Source organism: Pongo pygmaeus, chromosome 19 (assembly GCF_028885625.2).
Source record: "Pongo pygmaeus isolate AG05252 chromosome 19, NHGRI_mPonPyg2-v2.0_pri, whole genome shotgun sequence".
NCBI lineage: Eukaryota > Metazoa > Chordata > Mammalia > Primates > Hominidae > Pongo > Pongo pygmaeus.
The window spans coordinates 21,356,146-21,371,622 of NC_072392.2; the positions used below are offsets into that span (position 1 = coordinate 21,356,146).

Consider the following 15,477-nt stretch of genomic DNA (forward strand, 5'->3'; position numbering starts at 1 on the left):
TTCTAAGCTTGAGGACACACATGGTGGTGTCATGGCCCTGCGTTTCCCGGGAGTACATGATTTAGTCAGGGCTTTGGAGTGGGGCCAAGGGTTTTCTGTGACTTTCTGTGTTGGCACAAGGTGCAGTGCTGGTTTGGGGATGGCAGCTTTCCTGGGTCCTCCCTGGGTGCCTGTGGTATAGACAGTGGGGAGCTCTCCCTGCATCTCCCCGAAGAATACTGACATCTTTGCCAACTTTTTCCATCCAGGTCCTGGCAGTCTCTCCAGTTCTCCATGTCCTCTCTTCCTTTTATTTGGGCTCTTCCCCTGAAGTTTGCTATTTCCTTTCTCCCTCCTTCCCTGCTCTCCTCTCCTCCTTTCCTTTTTGTTGAGTTTATACCTTTGTTTATGCCTTCCCTCTCTCCCTCTCTTCTTCCCTCCCTTCATTCCTTCCCTCCTTTTTGTTGAGTTTATGCCTTTGTTTTATACTTTTATTCCTATTGTGAATGGGATTCTTTATTCATTGTACTTTTTTCTTATTTTTTAACATATGGACTATTCACGACTTTGAATGTCATCCTTACCCAGGAACCATGCTAATCTTCTCTGCATCATTCCAGTTTTGGTATTAGCACTGTCACTGACTATATTTTCTAATTAGATACTTTAAAAATATTTAGTTTGGAACTGGCTCGCTCCCTTACCATCCTCTCTTCTTAGCACTAATGGTTTTCAGTTGATTCTCAGGTGTCTTCCAAGCAGACAGTCATATCAGCTGCAGATAACAATGCCTTTTGTCTCCTCCATTCCAGGAGTTATTCTTTTATTTCTGGTTCTTGCTGTTTTGTGCATGTGTGACCCCAGTTGTGTTAAATGCTAGTGACATCTTGACTTGCTCTCACTTTACTGTGGGTGATTTTGGTGTTTTCTGATCAAATATGATGCAGAAAGTTGGCTTGGGGCTTTGTTTTACATGTTAAGTCTTCTCCTGCTATATTCCTTTGAGTTATTAGGATTTGGTGATGGGTTTTATTAAATGCCTTCTAGGCATGCTGTTATTACTTTGATTATTGCTTCTCTTTTTACCCTGGAGTCTCCTCCAGGAAATTAAAGTATGTGTGTATTTGGTCTCCTGGGTATTTCTACCGTGTCACATATGTTATCTCTGATTCTTGTGATCACTTTCATTCATGCTCTGATTTTTCAAAGTTTATAATCTAATGTGCTTTGCTTTGTATGTTTCTTTTCTTCAAGTATTGTGTTTTTAATCGTTAGTCTGATTTCTCTGCTTTCAAATTATTTCTTCATGACTTCTTGCTCAACTTTCATAGCTATCAAATCTTGAATTTCAAATGAGAATGCAAACTACAGATTTTTTTGAAATCTCCCATTTCTACCTGTAACTTTGTTTCATAGGTGCATATTTACTTGGAATCCTCAGCTGGTCCCCCTTTCATGATCTGCCAGAGCTTTCCAGATAGATCTAGAGAGTTTTCTGTGATCACCTATCTTTAGAGAGGGAAGCTAGTGTTTGTCCAAAAATCAGAAATTGAGAGGGATACTACTGGAGAATGTGTGGTTATCAGGTCATTTTTTTTTTTTTTTTTTTTTTTTGAGACAGGCTCTCACTCTTTTGCCCAGGCTGAAGTGTAGTGGTGTGATTATAGCTCACTGTAGCCTTGAGCTCCTGGGCTCCAGCAATCCTCTTGCCTCAGCCTCTCAAAGTGATGGGATTATAGGCATAAGCCACAGCGCCCAGCCAGGTCATATCATTTACGCTCTGTTGAAGGAAGAGGAAAATTTTTTGCATTATCTGGGGTGAAAGTAAGGAGGGCATTAAAGCCTGAAGTACAATTTTGCCATTTTTTTCTTTTCTATGTATTTTGTTTTTGTTGTTCTCATTGTTACTTTAGTGCGTGTTGGAAGGTGGCCTTGCCCTGCCCTTCTGCTTGCATGATGGCCCCTGTTCTTATCAGCTGGGCATGGCTGTTTCCCTTGTGTGGCCTTCTGTGCATGCAGGCAAGGAGAAGGGAGCACTAGCAGGCCTTCTGAAGCTGCTCATGGCAGAGGCCTCAACTTAGTAGTCCAGTTACCCTTTTAAATGATGATGATTCTGTAATGTGCCCTTTAATATCCTAAAATGAAATTCACCAGTCCATATACATTACTGAAAAAAATCAATATAATGCTCTACCTATAATGTAGAAAAGAAATAAAAGGCAAATAATTTCTAATGAAGTGACATATCAGTGTGTAAGTGCTGGAGCCTGACTCCACTAGAAGACAGTTAGATGCTTGTACATTAGTGGAGATTGCTGCCTTAAGCTTGAATGCTACAAATGAGACTGACTCATGGGTGCAGTGTTGAGAATTCAAATACCAGGCAGTGTTGACATCAGTGACTTTGAAATGCTGACAGCTCAGGGTAAACATTTTGAATAAAGCAAAGTACTATCTTTCCTTAAGTTACATGTTAGTTGCATTCCTAGAAAATTCAGTGTATAATAGCAATGCTGTGTGAAACTGTTTTGTGTTTCTCTGTAAAACAGAGTTAGATTCTGGATGTAGGTATTTATAACAGTGTTCTCCCATTCAGGAGTGCTGTCAGATCACAAGGAGGGAGCGGGAAGCAGGAAGCAGGCATGCCCCTCATATTTGCAAGGCTTGGGGCAAGAGTGCAGCGGGGGCCATCTGTTTATTCACAATATTCTGATATAATTAAATATTCTAGTAAAAGAGATCAAGTGTCAGGGATTTCAGATGATCTGGTAGCTTGTAGATCTAATGACAATAATTTTCTTACTCATTTTCATCTTTTTTTTTTTTTATCAGTAATGGGTGAATTTTGTGTGGTGAATTTTATTTTTTCTTCCCAGCTTCTCCCAAGTTCTACTTTAGTATTTTCTCATTTTTATCACTTTGCAATTTGTAATTCTTCTCAAAGGTTAAAGAAATTAATGATATTCAAATATAATTTTAAAATAATTTTTCTTCAAAATATAAAGTCAATATAAAGGGTGAAATATATTTCATGTTTTTAAATTTTTTAATTTAATTTTTTATTTTTAGAGATAGCGTCACACCCTGTCACACAGGCTGGAGTGCAATGGCATGATCATGGCTCACTGCAGCCTCAAACTCCTGGCCTCAAACGATCCTCCTGTCTCAGCCTCCAGAGTTGCTGGGACTACAGCCATGCGTCACCATGCCTGGTTACTTTCTAAAATTTTTTTGTAGAGACAAGTGCTCACTGTGTTCCTGGGCTAAAGCCATCCTTCCATCCTGGCCTCCCAAAGTGCTGGGATTATGGGTGTGAGCCACTGTGCCTGGCCTGTGTTTTTTTTTTTTTTTTTTTTTTTTTGAGATGGAGTCTCACTCTGTCACCAGGCTAGAGTGCAGTGGCACGATCTCAGCTCACTGCAACCTCTGCCTCCCGGGTTCAAGCCATTTTCCTGCCTCAGCCTCCCGAGTAGCTGGGACTACAGGCTCCTGCCACCATGCCCAGCTAATTTTTTTGTATTTTTAGTAGAGATGGGGTTTCACCCTGTGTTAGTCAGGATGGTCTCAATCTCCTGACCTCATGATCTACGCGCCTTGGCCTCCCAAAGTGCTGGGATTACAGGTGTGAGCCACCACGCCCAGCCAGATTTCTTTTTTTTTAACTGTTGAATTCTGTGAGTTCTTTATATGTACTAGAAACTAGTTCTTTATTGGATATGTGGTCTGCAAATATGTTCTTCCAGTCTCTCTTTTATCTTTTCAACCTTATAACAGGGTCTTTCACAGACCAAAAATTTTAAATTTTGATGAAGTCCAACTTATTAATTTTCCCTTCTATAGATTGTGCTTTTGATGTCAAAATTCTTTGCCTAGAGCCAGTTTTGTTGTTGTTGTTGTTTTGTTTGTTTGTTTTGAGACGGAGTCTAACTCTGTTGCCCAGGCTGGAGTGCATTGGCGCAATCTTGGCTCACTGCAACCTCTGCCTCCTGGGCTCAAGTGATTCTCCTGCCTCAGCCTCCCAAGAAGGTGGGATTATAGGCATGTGCCACTGCGCCCAGCTAATTTTTGTATTTTTAGTAGAAACTGGGTTTCACTATGTTGCCCAGGCTGGTTTTGAACTCCTGACCTCAGGTGATCCACCTGCCTCGGCCTCTCAAAGTACTGGGAATACAGGTGTGAGCCACTGCGCCCAGCTGCCTAGAGCCAGTTCTTTAAGATTTTCTCTTATATTTTTCCCAAAAGTCTTATAGTTTTACATTTACATTTAAGTGTGTGATCCATTTTGAGTTAATTTTTGCAAAAGTTCTGAGACTTGGGTCAAGGTTACTTTTGTTGTGGATGTCCAGTTGCTCCATTGTTGGAAAGGGTATCCTTTCTCTATTGAATTGCTTTTCTACTTTTGTGAAAATCAGTTGGGGCTGGGCGTGGTGGCTCACACCTGTAAGCCCAACACTTTGGGAGGCTGAGGCCAGAGGATGGCAGCCTGGACAACATGGCAAGATCCTGTCTCTACAAGAAATACAAAAATTAGCTGGGTATGGTGGTGTGCACACTTGTGGTCCCAGCTACTTGAGATGCTGAGGTGGGAGGATTGTTTGAGCCTGGGAGGTCAAGTCTGCAGTGATCTATAAAAACGCCATTGCACTCCAGCCTAGGTGACAGAGCGAGACCCTGTCTCTATTAAAAAAGAAAACATCAGTTGGGCATACTTGTATTCTGGGTTCTCCATTTTGTGTTGTTGATCTATATGTCTGTCCCTCTGACAATGCCTCATACTGTTGATTATGGTAGCTTTATAATGTCTTGAAATCAGGTGGACTGATTCTTCATACTTTATTATTCTTTTCCAGAATTGTTTTAGCTAGTCTAGTTCCTTTGACTTCCCATATAAATACACCTACAAAGAAATCTTCTGGGATTTGATAGGAATTGTGTTAAACCTGTAAATCAATTTGGGGAGAATTGACATGTTTTTACTATGTTGAATCTTCTAATCCATAAACATGGTATGGCTCTCCATTTATTTAGATCTTTGATTCCTTTCATCAGCATTTTGTAGTTTGCAGCATACAAATCCTATACCTGTTTTGTTAGATTTACACCTAAGTATTTATTTTTTATTTTTGAGCAATTGTAAATGATACTGTATTTTTAATTTTGGTGTTTGTGTGTTCATTGCTAGTATATTGAAATGCAATTGATATTCATATGTTTGCGTTATACCTTGCAACTTTGCTAAACTCACTTTTTAGTTCTAGGAGGATTTTTTGTTTGTTTTAGATTCCTTGGGATTTTTCAATGTAAATAATCATGTCATCTACAAATAGGGACAGTTTTATTTCTTCCTTTTTCTTTTGAGTTGTTGTCTTCCTCTGTTGCCCAGGCTGGAGTGCAGTGGCATGATCTCGGCTCACTGCAACCTCTGCCTCCCAGATTCAAGCGATTCTCCTGCCTTAGCCTCCTGAGTAGGTGGGATTACAGGCATGCTAATTTTTTTGTATTTTTAGTAGAGACGGGGTTTCACCATGTTGGCCAGGCTGGTTTTGAACACCTGACCTCAAGTGTTGCACCTGCCTTGACCTCCCAGAGTGCCAGGATTACAGGCGTGAGCCACTGTGCTCAGCCGGGACAGTTTTATTTCTTCATTTCTGATCTGTATGCCTTTTATTTCCTTTTCATGTCTTATTACACTGGCTAGAAATTTTAACACTATATTGAATAAAAGTGCTAAGAGTAGACATCTTTGTCTTGTTCCTGATCCTAGGTGGAAAGCATTCAGTCTTTTTTTTTTTTTCCTTTTTTGAAGATGGAGTCTCACTCTGTCACCCAGGCTGGAGTGCAGTGGCACAATTTTGGCTCACTGCAACCTCCGCCTCCCGAGTTCAAGCAATTCTCCTGCCTTAGCCTCCCAAGTAGCTGGGATTACAGGTGTGCACCACCACGCCCGGCTAATTTTTTGTATTTTAGTAGAGATGGGATTTCACCGTGTTGCCCAGGCTGGTCTTGAACTCCTGAGCTCAGGCAGTCCTCCCGCCTCGGCCTCCCAAAGTGCTGGGATTACAGGCATGAGCCACTGCGCCTGGCCAAGCATTCAGCCTTTAACCATTAATTGTATAATGTTAGCTTTCGGGAGTTTTTGTAGATGCTCTTTAGCAAGTTGAGGAATTTCTCCTCTATTCCAGTTTTTCTAAGATTTTTTTTTTCCTGAGAAATGTCCCTCTATTCCAGTCTTTACCATGAGTGGATTTTGAATTTGTCTAATGTTTTCTCTGCATTGATAGATGTGATTATGTGACTTTTCTTAGCTTGTTAATATGGTAGATTACATTGAATGATTTTTCAGATCTTGAACCTGCCTTGTACCCTCTAAAGTCCACTTGGTCATGGTATATGATTATTTTTATCTATTACTGAATTCTATTTGCTAGTATTTTGTTAAGAATTTAAAAATCTGTATTCATGAAGGTCTGTAGTTTGCATTTTTTGTACTGACATTTTCTGGTTTTGGTATCAGGATAATACTAGTTCATAAAGTAAATTGGGAAGTATTCCTAACTTTTTTTCTGAAAGAAATTAGGTAAAGTTTGTGTTAATTGTTCATTAAATAATTGGTAGAATTCTGAGTGAAATATTCTCTACTTAGAAGTTTGTTTGTTTTTTTCATTTTTTTTGGCTTTTTTTTGGTGTGAAAGGGTGAGTTTAAAAAAATTTCAAATTCAAATTTCCCTAATTGTTATAGTGCTACTCATATTACCTGCTTAATATTGAGTGAGTTGTATTTTTCAAGCAGTTGGTCCATGTCTTCTAAACTGTCAAATTTTATGTGTGTGTAGTTATTTATTTATTTATTTATTTATTTATTTGAGACAGAGTCTCACTCTGTCACCCAGGCTGGAGTGCAGTGGTGCGATCTCGGCTCACTGCAAGCTCCACCTCCTGGGTTCAAGCCATTCTCCTGCCTCAGCCTCCCGAGTAGCTGGGACTACAGGCGCCCGCCACCACGCCCAGCTAATTTTTTATATTTTTAGTAGAGATGGGGTTTCACTGTGTTAGCCAGGATGGTCTCGATTTCCTGACCTCGTGATCCGCCCGCCTCAGCCTCCCAAAGTTCTGGGATTGCAGGTGTGAGCCACCGTGCCTGGCCGTGTGTATAGTTATTCATATTATATTCCCCTTTATCCTTTTTGAGTCTGTGGAGTCTGTAGTGATATCCTCGGTTTCATTCCTGCCATTGGTAATCTGTATATTCTTTTTTTTTGTCAGAAGTTTGTCAATTTTATAATTTTTTTTCAGAACCAGCTATTTGTCTCACTCATCTTTCTCTATTGTTTTTTTTTTTCCCATTTCACTGAGTTCTGCTCTTCTTTATTATTTCCTTATCTGAAAAACAGAGCTAGTCTTACCCATCTCCTACAGTGTGAGAATTAAGTGAAATGACAAATACACGTACCTAGGACAGAAGCAGAAGTGTAGATTATTTTGTAAAATGTGATTTTTTTTCCCCCTTGAACTATCTCCCTTAATAGAATCTCCTACTTAGGAATCATGGCAGTTAAAAAAAAAGAATCTACCTGCCTTAGTGTGGAGTACCTTGCCCGGTGTTTCAGGCTTTGCTTTCTTAAGATTTTTCTTTTTTTTTCAAAATCACACTTGACTCATGTTATGTCTAGATTTACATATACATAAATTTGAGAGGAATAAGAATAGTTTAGTATTGCAAACTACTCCTCGGGCCACCGTGGCTTCTGTTGCAAACACTCAGGGATTCATGAATATTCCAGAACCACCTGTTGCGATGGAAAGAAAAAGAAAATGGAAAATGGAACTTGGCACCTCTGGCAAACTGTAAGAATGTATTGTATTCATCCTATCTGAAACCAGTTTAACAGACTGAATCTTTTGTGTGATCTGTTATCAAAGCCCCTCCCGGCTTTGCACTCTGTATACCCAACCAGGCCAGTCTCCACTGTGGGCAGTGGTACAACCCACAAAGCCTCATAGCGTTCAGACGCACTCTTTTTTGTTTCAAGGACAAGGAAAAGAGATGTAAAGTGTTTCTTGGGGCCCAGATGGTGTTATTCGTAACAGTTGATGGTTAGGGTTACAAGATTCTATATTCCCATATAGAATATTCACACATTACATAAGTATTACTTCATATAATGTTTATATATGTTTAAATATAAACATATTACAAACATATGTATATATTTATGTAATATAAATATAACAAAATATAAAATATATATTCCCTATGTATATATAATAAAGCCACACCTCCAATTTCAATCCAACCACTCAGGGTTCTTTCTAGCCTTGCCCCTTTCTCTGTTTGTAACCATCATCTCTGGTAGTAGTGAGAAACATGGCTGCCGTTATCCTCAATTTATGTGCCTATTTGCTCAGTATAACTAGTCTCTCAAATCCTTCTCCCACCTACCACCTGCACCCAACTCCCCATTCCCCACCCTCCAGCCTCACTGACCAACCCACCCCTCTGCATGGCTCCATAACATCCTTTCACTGCCCCATACTCAGCTACCATGCTGACCTCTTGCCCTGGGAAGGGAAAAAAAATTGGGCACAGGAGCTTTTTAAAAATGGTATATTATAAAGCCAATTAAATGTGGTTCGTACTTCTAGTTGTTTGCATTATCAAAAAGCAGGATTTCCTGCTTTCTTTGTTGAGAAAGGTACTTCTTATTGCTTAGGAAAGTTTTGTTTTATTTTTTTGAGACAGGGTCTCACTATGTTGCCCAGGCTAGTCTCTAACTCCTGGGTTCAAGCCATCCTTCTGCCTCAGCCTCCAGAGTAGCTGGGAATATAGGTGTGAGCCACTGCACCTGGCATGTTGCCTAGAAATGCTGAAGTGGGGGCGAATGAGAAATGCTGTCTCTGCAGGTAACTTGGTCAGGTTCCAGTATCCCATACTCCCTTATGGAAGAGGAGAAAAGGGAAAGAATTGGAGGATCCCACCATATAACAAGTTTTATGTTCCAGAAGAAAGTTCTGCTTTTCTGATTCTGTGTAATCATCACATTGGATGGAAGGGAAGCTGGAGGTCTTTCCACTGAATTCATGGAATATTAAAGTTCCAGTCCTTGAACTTGGGTGTGACCTTCTGAAATGTTCAAGTTTGTCAGTGGAAAACATGATCAGATCTCTTATGCTGCTTTTCCTGGCTGCTGACACAGAGTAGATTCTCAGTGTTGTGTGTTCTCTTTTCCTGAAAGTTTGTGCATGTTACTGAGTTTGCCATTGAATTGTCTTTGTTTGCATATTGATTTCCACTTCAAAAAGTAGTTTAATACTGTGAAAGTACTGTTGCTAAGCAAATTACAATACAGATGGTCAGAGCAGAAGTGTGTACTCTTCTTGATACTTCCCTCTTCCCCTCAACAGTGGAATCTTGCTGGGATTTTCTCAGTGCTGTTTGGATGGGACATTTATCCTTATTTGATCAATCCCAAAAGGCAGCCCTTTTGTGGTAGTTTTATGCTGTGGAAATTAGTTTTGGAACATTAAGCCAAGAAGTTTACAATAAAATCAAATTTGTTTATGTATTCATTTGAGACAGGGTCTTGCTGTGTCACCCAGGATGCAGTGCAGTGGTATGATCATGGCCCACTGCAGCCTTGACCTCCTGGTCCCAAGTGATCCTCCTGCCTCAGCCTGTTGAATAGTCTGGATGGACCACAGGCATGCACCACCATGCCTGGATAATTTCTTATTTTTGTAGAGACAGAGTCTTACTATGTTGTTCAGGCTGGTCTTGAACTCCTGGGCTCAAGCGATCCTCCTGCCTTGGCCTCCTAAAGTGCTGGGACTACAGGTGTGAGCCACTGTGCCTGATCCCAACATATATTTAATAATCTACATTGCAGGGAATTACATTAGGAACCATGTGTGGGGGACCAGAAGATAAGACTTGCACGTATTCAATGCAGTAATGAGAAGACCATAAGAAAAGTCTGTATAAGAGAGGGCATAGGCATGACTTTGTTCTGTCCTCTCGGCCACATCCTGGCTGTGTGACCTTAAGCAAATTAACCTACCAACTACAACCATTCCTTCTGTTGGGAGGAGCCAAATCTGTGGGAGTGGAAAAATCACTGAGAAGAAGCCAAACTCTAGGATGTTGCTGTAGAAAGGGCCTACACACCCTGCTGTAGAAAGGGTCCTAGAGTTTGGCTTATTTTGTGTACTGGGGATCACTGTGTCTCCTTGCAAACCATTGTGCTGGGCACGGTGGCTCACACTTGTAATCCCAGCACTTTGGGAGGCTGAGGCAGGCAGATCACGAGGTCAGGAGTTCAAGACCATCCTGACCAACATAGTGAAACCCCGTCTCTACTGAAAATACAAAAATTAGCCGGGCGTAGTGGCGCATGTCTGTAATCCCAGCTACTCAGGAGGCTGAGGCAGGAGAATTGCTTGAACACGGGAGGCGGAGGTTGCAGTGAGCCAAGATCATGCAACTGCACTCCAGCCTGGGTGGCAGAGCTAGACTCCATCTAAAAAAAAAAAAAAAAAATCTGTCTTTTCAAACTCTAGTCTTTTATCAGGTAAACATTTTCTAAGTTTTGTTCATTTTTTTTTGGAACAAATAAGACAGTTTACTTATTCAAAATGTAAAGGGTTACAGTGAAAAGTTTTGCTCCTGCCCCTTTGCCCAGCCACCAAGTTCACCCACCAGTGGTGGGGAATGTGGTATCTTTCTAGAGCTATTCAGTGTGTCTGGAAGCAAAGGGATATCCTCTTATCTTTCTGTACCCAAATAGTAACGTAAATGGACACACCATTCTGCACGTGTGCATTTTCTCTTTTCAGTGTATTTTGGTGATCATTCCTATCATTCCATAAAGAACCTCCTCGTTCCGGTCCCCATCTCTCTGGCACTTGTTTTATGATTTCTCAGTGGTTACTGATAGCAGTTCACAGCCTCATTCCCAAGTTATCTCAGTGTTTGGGGTTTAATTTCCCTGGGCCAGGATATTTACATTCATGAGATGGTTTCCTTGGACTTTAGTTTCCTCCCACTAAGGTTTGAGCTACACTTTGCAAATGGGCAAAGACCATTTTTGGGTGTATATGCCTGAGGGAAGACAGAAAAACAAAGCTGAAAGAGCATCCAGAGGGTTTGCCTTCACCATCGGAAACCACCCAGCTCCTTTTCAGGGCTAGCTTTTCAGATTGCTTTCCGAGGTTTCTGCCCACTCCTGTTTGGCCACGGCCGTGTGCCCTATTTTCAGTTTCTATATATGCCCTTATGTTTTCCTGAGCACATCAAGAACGCCTGCACAGTTACACTGGTTTGTTTAGGAACCGTCCTCTTTCTTCTTCAGTCTGTCAGTTACTCATTTGGGGTCAGACTCACAATTCTTCGAATGTCTTAGCCTCTTGGAGGAGCATCGTGTGTGATGTTGGACAAGCTCCTTAGTGTCTCTCAGCAGGTTTCCTCATCCATAAGATGGAGTTAATCGTGCCCATTACAGAGAATTGTGACAAGCAAATGAAGTGACACATCTGAGGAACTAAGAGCAGAAACTGAAATATAGATATTTTTATAAAATGTGATTTTTCCCTTAAATCATCTTTCTTAACAGAATATCCTACTTAGGAATTATGGCAAAACAAAAACAAACTTAAAAAAATCCACCTGCCTTAGACTCTTGGGCATCTTCTAAGATTCTTCAAGTTTTGCTTTCTTTTTTTATTTCCTTTAAAAGGTTTTTTTTAAATTAAATCTTTATTTTATTTATTATTCTGTTTTTTGAGACAGAGTCTCACTCCATTGCCCAGGCTGGAGTGCAGTGGCACAATCTTGGCTCACTGCAACCTCTGCCTCCCGGGTTCAAGCGATTCTCATACCTCAGCCTCCTGAGTAGCTGGGATTACAGGTCCACGCCACCAAGCCCAGCTAATTTTTGTATTTTTTTACTTGAGATGGGTTTTTGGCATGTTGACCAGGCTGGTCTCGAACTCCTGACCTCTAATAATCCGCCCTTCCACCTCCCAAAGTACTAGGATTACAGGCGTGAGCCACCGACCCAGCCCTTTATTTTATTTTATTTTTCTGCAACAGGGTCTCACTCTGTTGCCCAGGCTGGAGTGCAGTGGTGCAATCATGGCTCACTGCAGCCTTGAACTCCTGGGCTCAAGCAGCCCTCCCACCCCAGCCTCCTGAGTAGCTGGGACTACAGGTGGGCACCTTCATGCCCAGCTAAATTTTGTTTGTAGAGATGGGGTGTCACTATGTTGCCCAGGGTTGTCTTGAACTCATGTTCAATCAGTCTTCCTGCTGTAGCCTCCCAAAATACTGGGATTACAGGCATGAGCCACCAGGCCTAGCCTGAGTCTTAATTTTTTTTTGGAGTTTCCATACACCCCCTGCCCCCACACGTGTACAGCCTCTCCCATTATCAACATCCCCCACCAGAGTGGTACACTGACATGACAGATCATTATCACCCAAAGTCCATAGTTTAAGTTTGGGTTCACTTTTGGTGGTGTACATTCTGTGGGTTTGAATGAATGTATAATGCCACGTATCGGCAATTGTAATATCACACCAGAGTAGTTTCACTGCCCCCAAAATCCTCTGTCCTCTGCCCTTTCATCCCTCCCTCATCCCTAGTCCCTGGAAACCACTGATCTTTTTACTGTCCCATAGTTTTGCCTTTCCTAGAATGTCATATAGTTGGAATCATACAGTATGTCGCCTTTTATATTGGCTTCTTTCACTTAGTAATACACATTTAAGGTTCCTCCATGTCTTTTCATGGCTTGATAGTTCATTTCTTTTTAGCACTGAATAATATTCCATTTTCTGGATGTACAACAGTTTATTTATCCATTCTCCTACTGAAGGACATCCTGGTTGCTTCCAAGTCTTGGCAATTATGAATAAAGCTGCTATAAATATTCGTGAAGCTTTGCTTTAAGATGACGTGTTTTTTTCTCCCCAAGTTACCATCACTTATCAACCAGTTCTTTTTTGGTCAATATTAAATTTTTCCATTTTTGGCTCCAACTAGTAAAAATAGGGCCAGATTTTGACTTAATAGATGAAAGAATATTCTGGTTAGCTGCAGAAATTCAGAGACAAGCATGTTGCTCCAGGAAGTAAGGAACTCCATGTGCTTGCTAGAGAGGTACTCATTCTCTACAAGTGGAGGAGCTATGGAGTGACAGGATTGGAAGACTTTCATCAAAGTCCTTTCCAACTCTGAAGGGGCTGCTATTAAGGTCAAAGACCTGTTCTTGGGTACATTTTCTTGTATCCTCCCATGTGGGAAGCTCTATTCCAGGCCTTTGGGTTACAAGATAGACAAAGTCCCTGATGATTCCCAAACCTGCATCTGGGATCCCAACTTCCCCCTTGTACTCCAGAAACACTCCTCCTACTGTTTGCTGAAAATGTCTGGGGAATATTCTGCATGTGTATTCATTCATTCCTTCAATACATATTTAGTGTCTACTATGTTCCAGGCATCTTTCTGGGTGCTAGGGATGCAGCAGTTAACGACAACAAAAAAAGTCCCTGCTCTCATGGATCTTACATTTCATTCTCAACATGTCTTAACCAAACCCATCATCCTCATTTCATTATAGAGTTGTTTAACTGCTTTCTCTAGCATCTGGATTTGTCCTAACTGAAGTGGCATTTCTCAGTTCTCCAGATACATTCTAGTGTTATCTTTATTAACTTCCTTTCTCTCAACATGTAATTGTCATCTACAGTTGCATCTTACACTTCTTTTTATTTATTTATTTATTTATTTATTTATTTATTTTGAGATGAAATCTCGCTCTTGTCTCACAGGCTGGGGTGCAATGGCGCAATCTCGGCTCACTGCAACCTCCGCCTCCCCAGTTCAAACAATTCTCCTGCCTCAGCCTACCGAGTAGCTGGGATGACAGGTGCCCATCACCACGCCTGGCTGATTTTTTGTATTTTTAGTAGAGACGGGGTTTCACTACGTTGGCCAGGCTGGTCTTGAACTCCTGATGTTGTGATCCGCCTGCCTCGGCCTCCCAAAGTGCCGGGATTACAGGCGTGAGCCACTGCACCCAGCCCACTTCTTTTTATTTCTTTTGCATTCTCCTGACTTCACCCAACACAGCATCTCTTACCTAAAGCACAGTGGCTTCCTGACTTGAGTTGCTGCTGGTGGTTAATGCTTACTCTCTCATCCTATGTAAGTAGGATCATTTTCGGCCAATCAATTGAAAAAGTTGGCTAAACCAGGGAAACCTAAGAAAATTAAACTATACTTTTAAACATTTTATTTTCACCCAAAACATATAACTGCACATTCGTTCACTCATCTTTAGTTATAGAGCCAAGACATTGTCTTATAGTGGTCTTGTTGATTGAAGTTTTTTTTAAACATCTTTCCATTCTTGTATCTCCTATGATTTCCAGTTTTAGTTTTTTTAAACATGAGAAAGAACAAAAATACTTAAGAGGAAGATTAGATACTGAATCCTTTCACATGTTTGCAGATATTCCCCTAATCTTTTATAATTGCTTCAGCCATTTTTAGTGACTCATCTTCATTGAGTCTTTTCAAACCATTCAGCATGGCTTTTGAGGAAGCAATATCTCTCTCTTTGTACTCGTATTTCACTAGTTTATGTACAAAGTTATGGAAATAAATTTGCAAGTACAAGTAGCATAAATAGTTTTGGGAACAAATATGCCTGACTCTTACTACGAAGACAACCCACGTGATGGGAGCAGAAGTGCCCAGGTGTCCCAGAGAGGAGACTACCAGCCAAAAGTGTTCATCTTGCCAAGGATGTCAATCAGTGTGTCCTGTAAACATGGGGTCCATTGGTTATTTTGGTGAATTGATTATCTGTAAAATGTTCAGTAGAGAGTGCATAAGAGAGCAACTTCTGTATTACCAGAGTAATCTTCCTAAGCCACAGCTGTCATGAAATCACTTCTCTGCTCGAAAACCTTCAAGCACTCCTCACTGGTTGAGGGGCCAAGGGCAACGTCTTGCCTTGTGATTCAGTGTGATCTATGGCTGTCTTACCTCCCTGCCCCGTTGGTGCCTTGACTGTGACCTTTTCACAGTCACTCTGGTGAACAATGACGGGGCCTGCTGCCGGGGCCTTGCTTGTCTAGGCTGTGCATGTCCAAGCCAAGCCCCTCCCTCCCTGCTGCCCCCTCCCCTCCTCCTGCCACTGCAGACCTTGATGGATATGCTGTTCACCTGGAAAGGACCCACTCATAGTAGCACCTCCTTCAAAAAGCCTTTCTTGAGCTCCTTTCAACAGGGCATGCTTTTTCTTTTAAAAACCCTTCTGCAGCACCCCGTGTGTATTTCTGTTAAGTCACTCCCATATCCCACCTATACTGCTTCGCCTGCCTAATAACTCTCTGTTGCCGTGAGTTGAACCCAGCTCACTGGACCTGCTCGCTGCTCATTCGGCAAGCAGGCAACTCCTGAGTATGAGCGATGCTGTCCCCTTTATCTCCTCTTC

At 41.4% G+C, this 15,477-nt stretch overlaps 1 protein-coding gene and 1 non-coding gene across 6 annotated transcripts in view; one reads left to right on the forward strand and one right to left on the reverse strand.

The window, feature by feature from the left end:
• Positions 1–15,477, forward strand: part of SPECC1 (sperm antigen with calponin homology and coiled-coil domains 1) — a 299,046-nt gene that overhangs the window by 109,608 nt on the left and 173,961 nt on the right. The window lies entirely within an intron of this gene.
• On the reverse strand, positions 523–627 carry LOC129018461 (U6 spliceosomal RNA). Its single transcript, XR_008495288.1, has one exon. It is a non-coding gene; the product is annotated as a U6 spliceosomal RNA (small nuclear RNA).